The sequence below is a fragment of the Protopterus annectens genome, chromosome 2.part2 (genome assembly GCF_019279795.1).
Source record: "Protopterus annectens isolate FY-2018-M chromosome 2.part2, PAN1.0, whole genome shotgun sequence".
NCBI lineage: Eukaryota > Metazoa > Chordata > Ceratodontiformes > Protopteridae > Protopterus > Protopterus annectens.
Window position 1 is genome coordinate 336,487,107 of NC_056730.1, and position 15,237 is coordinate 336,502,343.

Below are 15,237 nucleotides of genomic sequence, written 5' to 3' on the forward strand. Positions count from 1 at the left end.
GTACAGTGCTGGCAGGGGATCCCATACTTGTACACCCATTGACATGACAATATGGCCTTATCTTGCTGTGGCAATGCCTCACAGCTGTACAGATTCACACAGGTTACCCAGAGGCAGGGGCCATGGGTCAGGACATTACCCCTATTGTGGTATACGGGCAAGTGTGTAGTAACCCATTTATGTATTTGCAGACAGAGATAGTTTGTACACACATCTTAGTGTCGGACCCTGCACATTCCATGCTGCCCATGCTCCCACCACCCCCTCTGTTATACTAACCTCTTCCATACTTTATGCATACAATGTCTGATACCTTCCCTAAGGGCATCACCTTATCTCAGGTGTGTGTTAGTGTTGTTCCACAGTTCATGCAGTGGGACATGGTGGGCATTTCACTGTGGTTTATCCACATGGCCTTGCATGTGGCTTTTGTGGAGTGTGTTATGTTGTTATTTGGGTGTCCATGACATAACATGCATTGGCAGTACGTGTTAGACACAGGTCTTTGGCAGAGGCCTGTGGGCCATTATGTGTTGCTGCAGGCCACATGTGGCAGGCCATTGCATTCTGTCAGTCCTACAGTCTCAGCCTACCATACAGTATATTCCCCTGGGATGACAGGGTATGTGTGATGGGTGTTCATGCCAATACCTTCTATCAGTCTTGATCAGGTGGTGTGGATGCTGGCAGGGTGCTACCAACAGCTAGGGACACACCTGCATGGGACACCTGCACTGCATGCTGCGTTCTTCTACTATTGTCATATACAGGTGGGGTCATATTGTACCCATTCCTCACAGCAGGGATATGACCAGAGAGGTACCTGTGGGTGGTGTTTGCATGAGCTGGGTGCATTTGTGCTATGGACACTACTTGCATTTGACACACATATATGCATGGGGCATTCCAGTTATGCTGGCATGTCCGGGTACATCAGGTTTTTCCCAATACATCAGTCCTACCTCCTTTGTGATCTGCAGGTGTTCAGGCAAACATCACCAGTATCCCCTACTACAGGACCAGTTAATGTGATGCATACCTGTATGTACATATTTCCAAGGGTGTCTCCATTTCACAGTGACGCAATATATACTGTATGTCTGGGGTGTTTTCCCCTGTGTACTGCTTGCATATCTAGCCCAACAGCCATGCCATGTCAGTTTTCAGATGGTGACACATATTACCACCATACATTTACAATGGCTTACTGCTATCATGTGTTATACTGGTGGGGATTGTCTTTGGCACTGCAGTTGTGAGGGCTTGTCTTTGTCATCAGCAGTAGTGGGCAATGACCACCAGGTCTTACCTCAAAATGCATACATACTGACTACTCTCACACAATATGAAACACACACCAGCCTAACACACACAGACCTGCATATCGTGCAAATGCTACAACCTATCCTACTAACTTGGCTACCTCTGGGCATCTGTGCTCCACTGGTATTATACCTACTCATACATGTTACTGCATTTCTACACAGGATTGGGGGGACACACCTGACTGTTACTACATTTCTATGCTGGATTGGGGAAGGGGCACATCTGATTGTTTCTACATGTCTACATAGGAGATGGGGGGCACACCTGACTGTTACATTTCTACATAGGATTGTGGGGGGACATGCCTGACTGTTTCTACATTTCTACACAGGATTGGGGGGCACACCTGGCTGTTACTACATTTCTATGCTGGATTGGGGGAAGAGGCACACCTGACTGTTACTACATTTCTACACAGGATTGGAGGGGGACACACCTGACTGTTTCTACATTTCTACACATGATTGAGGGGTGCACCTGACTGTCACAACGTGCGTACATTGGATTGAGGGGCACACCAGACCATTACTTCATTCCTACGTAGGTTTGGGGGTACACCTGACTGTTACTACATGTCTAGGTTGGGTTGGGGGGAGCACACCTGTCTGTGTCTACATTCCTACACCAGATTGGGGGAGGGGGCACAACTGACTGTTACTACATGTCTTACGCAGGATTGGGGGTGGGTGCACCTGTCTGTTTCTACATTTCTACACAGTGGTTGGGACGGAGCGCACTTGACTGTTACTACATTTCTCCGCTGGATTGGGGGAAGGGGCATGCGTGACTGTTTCTACATGAACAAAGGAGTGGGGGTAGGCACACCTGACTGTTACTACATTACTACATAGGATTGTGGGGGGACACACCTGACTGTTTCTACATTTCTACACAGGACTGGGGGCACACCTTCCTATTTCTACATTTCTTCACAGGATTGGGGGGCCACACCTGACTGTTTCTACATTTCTACACTGGATTGGGGGGCACACCTGTCTATTTCTACATTTCTTCACAGGATTGGGGGGCACACCTGACTTTTTCTACAGTTCTACATAGGATGAGGGGGGCACACCTGACACTTGTACACATTTGCTATGACTGTACTGGTATGCCAGGTACTCTATTTCATTCTGTATTCTAACCTATCATGCTGACTAGAGGCATATTGGTGTACTACAGGTCTTAGCTTTGATCAACCTACATATTAGCTTCTGACTTCCTACCCTTCAGAACTAGCATCCCATTGCCTGACCTGCTGTGGTCTGTCTGTGTAGGTCTGGGGAGGGGAATTACCCATAGGCATTATTCAGAGGCCATAGCACAGTCTTTGTTTGTGTTTGTCTACACCTGTCCTGCTGGCTGAGACTGTTGTTGGGTATGTGAACCTCCCTTACTGGCATGTGTGAATCATATGGATACACATGTGGCCCAGCACATTTCCTGCAGTGGGTTTTGTCGCCCTGTGTAGTACTGGCTAACATGGTGACACCAGTATTTGTTACAGACCTCATGGTGCCACTATAGGTGTCTACTATCTGTTGGCATACCATTCAGCTACCCGATTCCCTTGCATGCTCACATCCATACCATAGATACAGGTAACAACACATTCTATTCCATTCATCAATTGGTAGGTTGAGTGACTTACCTTGTGGGTGCCCCAGTATTGAGGGTGGTGCTGCAGGGCTGCCTATGTCAGATACACACAGTAAACTCCCTACACATGGTTGAGCACAGGTAGTGTTATGTTTGGCATCCCTTTTGCTGTATGTGTGAGTCAGAGATAAGTGTCATTCCCTGGGTCCCTCCTGTGTCAGTGTATGTGCTATGCTTGCCTCTTTGCCAAGGCCAGGGCATACCGGGCCTGCCTCCTTCTGCCTACTGGGGCAGGCTCAGAGTGTTCCTCCTCTGAGTCACTGTCTGCCTGTGCATGCCATGGCAATGGCGGAGGGCTTGTAGCCCTGCCCCGTGCTGTTCCTGCTGCAGCTGTTTCCACAGGAGCATATTGTGTAGCATGGCACATACAATGACAATTTGGGTACATGTAGCTGGTGAGTACTGCAAAGCTCCACCGGATGTTTCCAGGCACTGGACCCATGACTTGAGCATCCCAAACACACTCTCAGTTATAATTCTGGTCTGTGCTTGTGCCTCATTATGGAGTTCTTTTTCGGGTGTGTGTGCATTTCTGATGGGTGTCATCAGCCATAGGTCTACAGCGTAAACAGCATCACCCACTAGGTGACCGTAAGGGATGTCCCCATTGGCAAATCTGTGGTACAGCTGTGTTAGATGCCAGATGTGGGAATCGTGACAGCTTCCAGGGCAGCCAGCACACACTTTCATTATTATGCCCTGGTCATTGCACATGACCTTGCAGTTGATGGAGGGGTAGCCCTTGAGATTGATGTAGACCCTACCCCGCTCACCAGGTGGTGGTTTAATGCATATGTGCATACAGTCTATAGCACCCACTACCTCAGGGTATTCTGCTATTTGGTGGAACAGTTGCATATTGCTGGCCATGGGTGTTGGGGAAATATACGTGCTTACTGGCATATGCTGACATGGCATCCAGGAACTGGTGGAGTACCCTGGATGCTGATGCCTGTGACATCCCCATCATATCCCCAGTTGACCTTTGGAAGGTACCTGTGGATAGTATTCTTAGGCCTACACATACCTTGGTATCCACTGGGATTGGTTCCCCTCTGTTAGTTCTGTGTCAGGCATGGCCAGCACAGCTCAACAATTTGCTGTAAGAGGTCCCTGTCCACCTATAGCGCTCCACTATCTCCAGCTCATGTAGTCCCTGGTAGGTTACCCTAGGTCAGTACACTCTTCTCCGTCTCCTCACTGTGGGTTGGTCAACAGCATTCACATCCTCACCACCCTCAACCTCTTCCACATGTTGTTGTATTGTAGCTACTGCAGCTCCTATCATTGTGTTGTTTTGGTTGTTAAAAGTTTCCCGCTTGTATACACTGGTGGTGTAGAGTATGGGAAAAACCAGAGGGAAAGGTGTTTGCATAGTTTATAGTAGTGTTCTGGGCTGGGCTGCTGCCTGTGTAATTGGCTGATTGTGGAACATTTCACCTGCCGGCTGTGCTAGTTCTCCCTGACTACCTTCCTACTGCTGTTTTCCCTTCCCATTGCCTTCCTGTTTAAGCCCGGGGGCGCGCAGTGCAGAGTGCTCATATGTGCACAGAGCTATTTCCTGGTTTACTTTTTTTTTCCTTTAAATCCCAGTGCATGGTGTGCACACCCGCTTAGGCAATGTAAACAGTGCTAGGCAGCCTCAGACAAAACCCCCTTGCGTAGCTGTGCTAAGCTAGGAGCAAACCTGAGCCACAGGGCTCCAATCTGCTTACAGTATGCCTGACACACACCCCTATGCTGTCAGCTAACTCCTAGGCTTGCACCAAGCTATTCCTTCTATTACACTGTTTAGAGCTGACTGGCATGCAGGGGAAATCTAGGATTCACTCTCATTCCCCTCATTTGCATAGGATTGCCTGCTAATGCATAGTTAGATGTCTCACACTGAGCCTCCCCCCTTAGCAATCACAATTCACTGGCCATCTTGTCTTCTGCCTGCCACTGACTATAATGACAGAATAGTAATTTTAGTTAGAATGCTTATTTTGGGTTTATTTTCTTATTTTCCCCTGATCCCGTTTGTGCGCCTCTGCCCTATGCTTAAACAGCCGAGATCGGCTAAAAAAATAAAAGTTGATTTTCTTTTTTTTTCCATGCCAATGGCCTTATACTTGGCCATTGGCATGCTTTGTAAATGATATCCACCCTTTATTTGGAGCTGTCATGGGTCCGTTTTGGAATTTGCCGAAATGTACTCCGTTACTGGCCGAGTATATTTCTGCAGATTACACTAGTCCTGCACAGCCGGTTTCCAGCTTCCTGGATCGCAAATTCACCTCATTTGCATGGATTTCTCCTGCAAATGGGATAATTTGCATACAGGGGCTGAGTCCGTGCAGGACTAGTGCAGGAGTGCTCGTGCATGCCCCTATAGGCTATTCCTGGATCGCACGGCAGACATATTGCCTGCTGGAGCTACTGCACTAATCCTGCATGCCATGCATGGCTTGCAGAATCCGGGGGATTGTGTCTCCTGCTGCACTGAAAACTAAAATATACCATCTTTTATGGCCTAGCCATAAATTAATTTAATTTCATCTATTCTTCTGAAGTTTGCTGGACTGAAGTCAAACTTCCAGTTTCCTCTGTTAACATATACATTTAAACAGTTACAATAGTGCATGTACATTTCTGTTCTCTTCCAGCAGGGCACACTGTGGTTACATTTCAAACAGTACTTTGCAAAAACCTTTTCAACACACACTTCTGTACCAGCAGTTTAATATGTACATGACATACAGTTCTAATGCATTTGTAACACAACTATCTTATATAAATCAAGTTGATATTCACGAATGACAAATGAATTTACAAAATTCCAGATAGCTGTGCTGGCAGTATCCCCCTTTGTCATAACATTTACTGTCAAGGTTTGTAAAGAGAATATACTGATCATTCCATTAGGCTTACAGTTGGTATACTTGGACTTTACAGCTACGTTACCCATACAGTTAGCAAAGTGCATAGTTATGCTGAGTGTGTTGTTGTGCTATCTTTTTCTGTACCTTTGAGTACTGTTGACAGATATAAACACATAATTTTATCACTGTACACCAGTTTATTTCTTTAGTTTGTCTAGATATGTTGACCATAAGGCTGTAAGCCCTGCTTCCAGCATATAATTACTCTATCAAGGTTTGTAAACAGAATGCACTGGTTACTTCATTAGGCTTATAGTCAGTATTCTTAGACTTCAGAGCTAGTCATTTTCATAGTTAGCAAAGTGCATGGTTACAATGAATGTGTTGTTCCATTATCCTTTTCAGTAGCTTTGAGTACTGTTGACACAAATAACCATCTGTTTTGACCACTGTACACCAATTATTTATTTTGTTAGTCTAGATGTATTGAGCACAGACCTCTTAACCATGCTTCTGACATACCTGTATTTTGATCCATAACTGGAATTTCCTATGCGGACACATTGCAGTACAGTATATCACATGCCAGGTCACCAGAGAAACCAATGGTTCTTTATATCAAAGTGGAACTTGGTATCACATAAATCATTAGTTTTGTCCTGGAAATACTATCAATATATGTTATATGTTCATGATTATATTAGCAACTTATATCATAGGGCGTTTACATGGTACTCCATTGTATCAAATGAAAACTTACAGAATGCTGCAAAAATTGCCACTGATCCCAGTTGTCTACTTTTTATCAGTCTGCACATATTTATAGTTGTTCAGTAATTTGCTTGTTTGTGTCTTTTGGCTTTTCCTGGTTAGGGGTCACCACAGCGGAACTCCGGTCCGCTAATGATTGGTAGTGGATTTTTACGTACCGGGTTACCAGCCCTGATGCACAACCTTCAACGAAGGCACGTCCCATTCACATATGCCTCCACACAGAATACACTCTAGCTGGAAATCGAACGGGACAACGTCTTGCTATGAGGCGACAATGCTACTGCAGCACCACCACTGCAATTCAGTAAGAAAATATGTATATAACATAATTATATTTTTGTACATACCTCTGGCACTGTGTATTTGGATGGGTTGTGATTCAGTATTATACATGCCAAGTCACCAGAGAGGTCATGAAGGGCTCCTTACACCAATGTGGCTTTTGATACCACAGACATTGTTATTTTTTCCTGGAAATATTATGAAGGTACAGTATGTATTCATAACTGTATTAGTAAGTTGAACCAGAGAGTATATGCATGGTACTCCATGATACCAAATGAAAGTCTAACTGGTGCTGAAAAAAATATTGCACTGATTATTGGCATCTAAAGAGTAATACATGTAGATTGTTGGTGTATAACTAGCACTACATGGCAGATATTTACATTGTTGTGCCCATTGAATATGCAAATATGTATACCATTCATATTTATGCAAATACCTCAGAAATGGAGTGGCATCTGCAAAACTACTTTGTAGCAAAATGAAGATCACATCTACCCAAACAAAAATCACACTAATAGTTGGTGTCTGTCTACTATCATTACAGAGACCTCAATAGTTGTCTACATAATTATAATAACACATAATTATAACAAGAAAATGCATATATTGTCAAATTACTTGTTCAATATAAAATTTCTGTTATGTCTGGCTGACATATTATTATCACAGTTGTGTAGAAGAGTGTGTGCTGAATAACTTTCATATTTTAACTTTTTTTGTAACTGTGAAGCCCCTGCACTGGCCTAGTAATCAAGGAGCCTCAATCCTCACCACTAGCACCAGTGAGGGATGTACTCCTTGGGAGGATGACAAGTATATACACACACAGTACAGTATAATTTCTCTTAACAGCACACAAAGATCACAGTCTGGGGCTGGTTTCTCCCTCTTTCTCCAAATCCCCAATAAGACTCCCCACTGGCACAGCTATAGAGTTGAGTCCTTAGCCAGGGTTCCAAGCCAAGTCCTCCAAGCACACTCTCTGTCCAACCAGTGCTTTGTATCCCTACCCAAGTAGCCAACACACACACACACACACACACACACACACACACACACACACACACACACACACACACTTTGAGATTTGATTTATACACAAACACACACCTGGTAAAGGCTGTCACAGGTTTACTAGCTATGCCCCCTTCTGCCTAGACCATAAGATAGCACTGCCACCAAAACCCCTTATCAGCTACTTTAAGGCGCTTCCCAAAAGGTGACCAATCTTACTGTGTAATGTTATTATTATCCAAATAGTAAGTGTGACCAAGACTTGCAAGGCTATTTAATAGTGGCCTGTACAGTGTCACCAAATACATATGGAAGTACTCTAAGAGCTTAAATATCTCTAAACAAACCAGCCACAATTAAAAGGTTTAAATATATTTAATAAAAAATAATAAAAGAACAAGACAATACTCAATAACTCAACACAGTGAAAACAGAGATCAGAATCACAGGAAATAATTTAAAACAACATTGCAGAACAGTCTCACATAAATAAAGAAACATCTAAACTAATCTTATTATATTCCTATATACCTCTATGACAGATTACTGCAATCTAGTACTTACTATTAGCAAGGCAGAAGTGCTGATGAGAGGATGTTTTCAGATCCAAAGACAAATACAAAATACCAAATCTCTTAGAGAGTTCTCAAATTAATATCAAAACATTACTGCTGGGTCAGCTGGATGACATCACTGTTTGTCACCTGCCTCCAGTTCCAAAGCTAAACAGATATGAATAGAATTTAACATTTCTCTGTGAAAAAGGGTCTTTATTAGAACATCGAAGTTTTAAAACTTCGAATGTTCTAATAGTGCCCCCTATTCAGCGAAAGCTAAAAACATCGAACATACAGAACAGAGAATTTTTTCCTAGGGAAAAAAGTCTCTGTTCCAAAACACATACACACAACACAAGCAAACCACACAAACAGCAATCCACACACATACGCCTAAAATCTTACACCTAACCCTACACTCAATTATACACACAACACTAACCATCCACTTACCTTAACCCAACCCTAACCCTAAGGTCCGTCACTATCACACACTCACCTCACCCGTGCCCTAACCCCAACTCACCTACCCCGCCCTAAACCTCACGTCCACACAATCGCACACTTACCTGACCCGCGCCTTAACCTTAACTCACCTAACCCGCCCTAACCCTCACCTCCAGACAATCGCACACATACCTAACCCGCACCCTAACCCTAACTCACCTAACTAGCCCTAACCCTCACATCCACACAATCGTACACATACCTAACCCACAGCCTAACTAACCTAACCCGCACTCAATCGCACACTTACCTGAACCCGACCTGTAACTTTCTACCACAGCGCTGAAAATGCCAAAGCAACAGAAATGGACAACCAAATTTATTCCCTAGGAAAAAAATTGTTTTTCTGTTGCTTCGATATTTTCAGCTTTTGCTGAATAGAGGTCGATATTAGAACATTCAAAGTTTTGAAACTTTGATGTTCTAATATAGACCCATGAAAAATACCTATTTCTCGGAAGTTTGCCTTGAATTGGAAGTCGTAAAACAATTAACACTTTTACATTTGAAACCTAGTAATTATTTCTGTTTAAAGACAATAGGAGAACCTCTAGCTTTAGACATTGTGTCTGCTTGATGCACTGAAACTAAAGTTTTATAGCACGTCGTAAAACACGTTTAACTTATTTTCTTGAAGTTTTGCAAGTTAACTCTCTATGTTCCAACTATCGCTATTAATATTGTTTTATTATCATTTCTGTTCTTTTCCAGTAGGGTACACTATGGTTACATTCTTAAAGGTCAGTCCATAACATACAGTTCAACACATACCTCTGCCCCAGTAGTTTAATGTTCACATAACATATAGTTATCTTACATTTGTAAGACAAGCCTATGGATCATATTAATATTCACAATTGACATTTGATTATTTACAAAATTCCAGATAGCTGGGCTGCAGCATTTCGGTTTGTCACCCCCCCATGAGAACTCAAGCTGGTTTTTCAAGTGACCCTTGAGAAATGTTGCTTCAGAGGGTTCAGCCTATCTGGGAATACCTCACCCCATTCCCTGTCTTGAGATTCTAGCTGCCTTGGCATAGCTGACCCCAGTACCATGCTGCACTGTCCCATCATATGCATGCAACCCTAGGCTCCACCATAGTAATCTGGGATTTGGCTGTCTGGTTTCCTGCAACCATAGAGCCCCCTCAGACTCCTCCTGCCTCCTATTGCCAATACGTAGCACAAGGAGCCTTCCTATCATGGTAAGGTTTCATCATGGTAGTGTGGTACAATTTGTGCCCCTACCTCCTGCCTAGCAGTTCTACCATGTAGTTAACATCACTGACCTTACTTACCACTGTGTAAGGTCCCTCCCATGCTTCCTGCAGCTTATTGTGTCTGACAGGAATAAGAACCATTACCTGCTGTCCTACAGCATACTCTCTAGCTTGGGAATTCCTGTCATACCAGGCCTTTTTCTGCTGTTGGGCTTCTGCCAGGTTCTCCTGGACCAAGCCCATGAGTTCCCAGAGCCTTGTCCTGAGGTTTAGGACATATGCCACACCTGACTTCTTGTGGGATTTACACTCACCCTCCCACTCATCTCAAATCAGATCAAGAGATCCCCTCACCTTTTGTCCATACAGAAACTCAAAGGGTGAAAAACCTGTGGATTCCTAGGGAACCTCTCTGTAAGAAAACAACAGATGGGGCAAATATTTGTCCCACTCACTCTTGAACTGGTCTGCAAATGCCTGTAGAATCATTTTGAGTGTAGAGTTTAACCTTTCAACAAGACCATTAGTCTGGGAATAGTAGGAGGTGGTATTTAGGTGCTTCACCCCACACTACTTCCACAAACAAGCCATAAAATTAGCACCTCTGTCAGTCAGTATTTCTTTTGATAAACCTACCCTGCTGAAAATAAAAAAGCATTTGCCACCTTTTCAGCCTACATGGAGGACAGAGCCACTGCCTCGTGGTAGCTGCTAGCATAATCTACTACCACTAGGATATACTTTTTCCCTGTAGAACTTGAGGTACTCAGAGACCCCATGATATCCATAGCTACTCTCTGAAATGGCTCCTCAATCACAGGCAAAGGCATCAAAGGAGCTTTCACCTTGACTCCTGTCTTATCTACCTTTTGGTACTGCTCACATCTCCTGCAGTACCCTGTTACATCTCTGAAAATCTCAGGCCAATAGAAGTTCTGCATAATATGTCTCTTTGTACATTTTATGCCCATATGACTTGCAAAGGGAATATCATGGGCTACGGCTAGAAGTGCCAGACAGTAGGTTCTGGGCACTACCAGCTTCTGTATTCTCTCACCCTCTAGCCATCCCTCAGGGGTCCACTCTCTATACAGTAATCCTTTGTCCCAGTGTACAGATTCCCCCTTCCCTTGAGAATCAGGTGTCTGACTAGCTACCTCCCTCAGGCCTTATAATGTAGGGTCTGAGAGCTGAGCCTGTCTCAACTTTCTCTTTGTAACCTTTCCCAGCTCCCCTTCCACAGGAAGTGTGGTATTCTCTGACAGCAGTACCTCACTGTCAGCCTGGGTACTACTACTCACCTCTGCCCTTGCAGTCACTCTGTGCAAGGGAACATCAGTACCCACAAGCAGCTGTGGCTCAACTTCAGTCTCACTGCTACAGGGTATCCCCCTCCATGAAGTAACCACCTCACCAGCCCTGGCTGCAAGTGTGCAGTCTGTCTGGGTCTCCCACAGGCTACCAGACCCACATGCTTGACTCCAAGCCTGACTGAGTGGAACTGCATGCACACATGGTAGAGCATTATCAAAATCATTCCCTATCAGGACATCTGCAAGAATATCCTCATACACAGCTACTTGTTAGCTTCCTTTTCCACCCTCCCAGTCAACGTGAACCTTAGCCAAAGGTGTCTGGAATGGGGTCCTTCCTAAAGCTCTGACTGGAGTAGACTGCCCAAGTAGCACTCCTCTGTAACCATTGCAAGCTTCACAATGATTAGGTCAGAGGCTGTGCCTCTCTTAGCTATGACCTCTTTCCCATTCACTAAGATAGTATATAACCTCTTGTGGTAGTTTGGTATCCTTTTTGTCTCAAGACAACCTTTTTCTTCTTCTTCTTTCAGCTGCTCCCATTAGGGGTCACCACAGCGGATCATCTGTTTCCATTTCTTCCTGTCCTCTGCATCTTGCTCTGTCACACCAACCACCTGCATGTCCTCTCTCATCACATCCATAAACCTTATCTTAGGCCTTCCTCTTTTCCTGTTACCTGGCAGCTTCATCCTTAGCATCTTTTTCCCAATATACTCTGCAACCCTCCTCAGCACGCGTCCAAACCAACGTAATCTTGCCTCTCTGGCTTTGTCCCAAACCTTGCAACCTGGGCTGACTTTCTAATACACTTATTCCTACTCCTGTCCACCCTTGTTACACCCAGTGCAAATCTTAAAATCTTTTACTCTGCCACGTCCAGCTCTGACTCCTGCCTTTTTGTCAATACCACTGTCTCCAACCCATATAACATAGCTGGTCTCGCTACCCTCTTGTAGACCTTCCCTTTCACTCTTACTGGTAGTCTGTCACAAATCATTCCTGACACTCTTCTCCACCCACTCCATCCTGCCTGTACTCTCTTCTTCACCTCTCTTCCACACTCACCATTACTCTGAACTGTTGATCCCAAGTATTTAAACTCATCCACCTTCGCCACTTCTACTCCCTGCATCCTCAACATTCCTCTATCCTCCCTCTTATTCACACACATATATTCTGCCTTAGTCCTACTGACCTTCATTCCTCTTCTCTCTACAGCATATCAACCTACTGTTGGCATTTTGTCATTCCCACTTACTGGCTCTATCACCTTTTGCTCCCCACCTTGCCTCCATGGACATCTATATGCTACATGGCCCCACTGGTTGCATTTAAAACATTTAACCCTTGGTCCTGGATGTGTACCTGGACTAGTGGCTTCCTCTGCTACTGGCAGACTCTGTTAGGACAGTCTGGGCTGCCCACCCTGGGTTCCCTTAGACTCATGAGCAGCACTGGTTGTCCCTTCCTGTGCAGTGATGCCCTGCTTGCTAGGTATAGGTCTTCCTTCTTCCCCAACTCATCTACAGCAGTGCATTGTCTATCACCTAACCAGATTCTCATGTCCTCAGGTGAAGTGCTAAGGACTTGTTTCCTCATCAAAAGGTTGCCAACACTTTAAAAGTGATGACCTGACATCCACTCACCCACCTATGAAAATAAGTGCTTAGTTCAGCAGCATATTCACACACACTTTCATCTGCCTTGCATCTATGCTTACAAAACCTTCTTCTATAAGCTTCAGATGTTAACTTAAAACATTCAAGCAAACCGTTCTTTACAACCTATAATTTAAACAATCAGTGTCAGACAGTTTGGAAAGAACAGTTACAGCTTTATCATGGAGTAAGGGGGTCAGGAACCATACCCAGAGCTCTTGGTCAACATTATACTGTTTATATACCCTCTCAAACTTATGAACGAAACTATCTAAATTATCCCCCTCTGTAAATTGTGGAAGAAATTTACTGACCTTTGTTGGTTCTGGGGTTCAGTTACTCCCTTCCCCCTTATCTCCATGACTCTGGTGAAGAGTCAGCATCTCATTGTCATGTTGCCTCTGCTTCTCCTTCTCCTCAGGTTGCAGGCATCTCAGCCTCTCTGCTGCTTCTATTTCCAAATGCTTAGCCTCCAACTCAAGTCTCTTTAACTCCAGATGGATTTTTAAGTCCTCTGTGAAAAGACTGAGCTGCCCATTTTCTGAGAGTTGTACATCTCCACGGCCAGTCTGACTGTCCTCCTGGTTGCTATTCTCTGATGCAGCTGTGAATGAAGCTGCAATCATGTCTGCTTTAGTCAGCCTGGCATGCACCAGCCCTTTAGCCTGGCACATCTCGGCCAACTGGCTCCTTGTCAGCTTGCCATACTCCTCTGCTGACATACTTGCCTGCTCTCCCTGACTAACTAAGCTAACAAAAAAATAAAAAATAAAATGATTGTGATATGAACTCTGAATGTTCATTGCATGGCTGATTGAGAGTACAAACACCTTCAGTGACCACAGTACATTGGCTACAGGAATCCACTATCCACACCACTACAAGCCAATTAATATTTGATGTGGCTAACTCACCACTATCAACCAATTAATATGTGATGTGGCTATCACACCACTGCCAAACAATTAATATGTTACACCCCTGCACTGGCCCAGTAATCAAGGAGCCTCAAGCCTCACCACTAGCACCAGTGAGGGACGTACACCTTGGGAGGATGACAAGTATACTCACAAAGTACATTACAATTTCCCTTAAGAGCACACACAGATCACAGTCAGTCTGGGGCTGGTTTCTCCCTCTTTCTTCAAATTCCCAATAAGACTCCCAACTGGCACACCTATTGAGTTAAGTCTTTAGCCAGAGGTTCCAAGGCAAGTCCTTCCAGCACTCTCTCTGTCAAACCAGTGCTTCGTGTCCCTGCCCAAGTAGCTCACACACACACACACACACACACACACACACACACACACACACACACACACACACACACACACACACACACACACTTTGAGATAAAGGCTGTCACAGGTTTACTAGCTATGCCCCCTTCTGCCTAGACCATAAGATAGCACTGCCACCAAAACCCCTTATCAGCTACTTTAAGGCGCTTCCCAAAAGGTGACCAATCTTACTGTGTAATGTTATTATTATCCAAATAGTAAGTGTGACCAAGACTTGCAAGGCTATTTAATAGTGGCCTGTACAGTGTCATCAAATACATATGGAAGTACTCTAAGAGCTTAAATATCTCTAAACAAACCAGCCACAATTAAAAGGTTTAAATATATTTAATAAAAAATAATAAAAGAACAAGACAATACTCAATAACTCAACACAGTGACAACAGAGTTCAGAATCACAGGAAATATTTTAAAACAACATTACAGGACAGTCTCACATAAATACAGAAAACATCTAAACTAATCTTATTATATTCCTATCCATCTCTAAGAGAGATTAATGTAATCTAGTACTACTAGTAGCAAGGCAGAAGTGCTGATGAGAGGATGTTTTCAGGTCCAAAGACAAATACAAAATACCAAATCTCTGAGAGAGTTCCCAAATTAATATCAAAACATTACTGCTGGGTCAGCTGGATGACATCACTATTTGTCACCTGCCTCCAGTTCCAAAGCTAAACAGATACGAACAGAATTTAACATTTCTCTGTGAAAAAGGGTCTTTATTAGAACATCAAAGTTTTAAAACTTC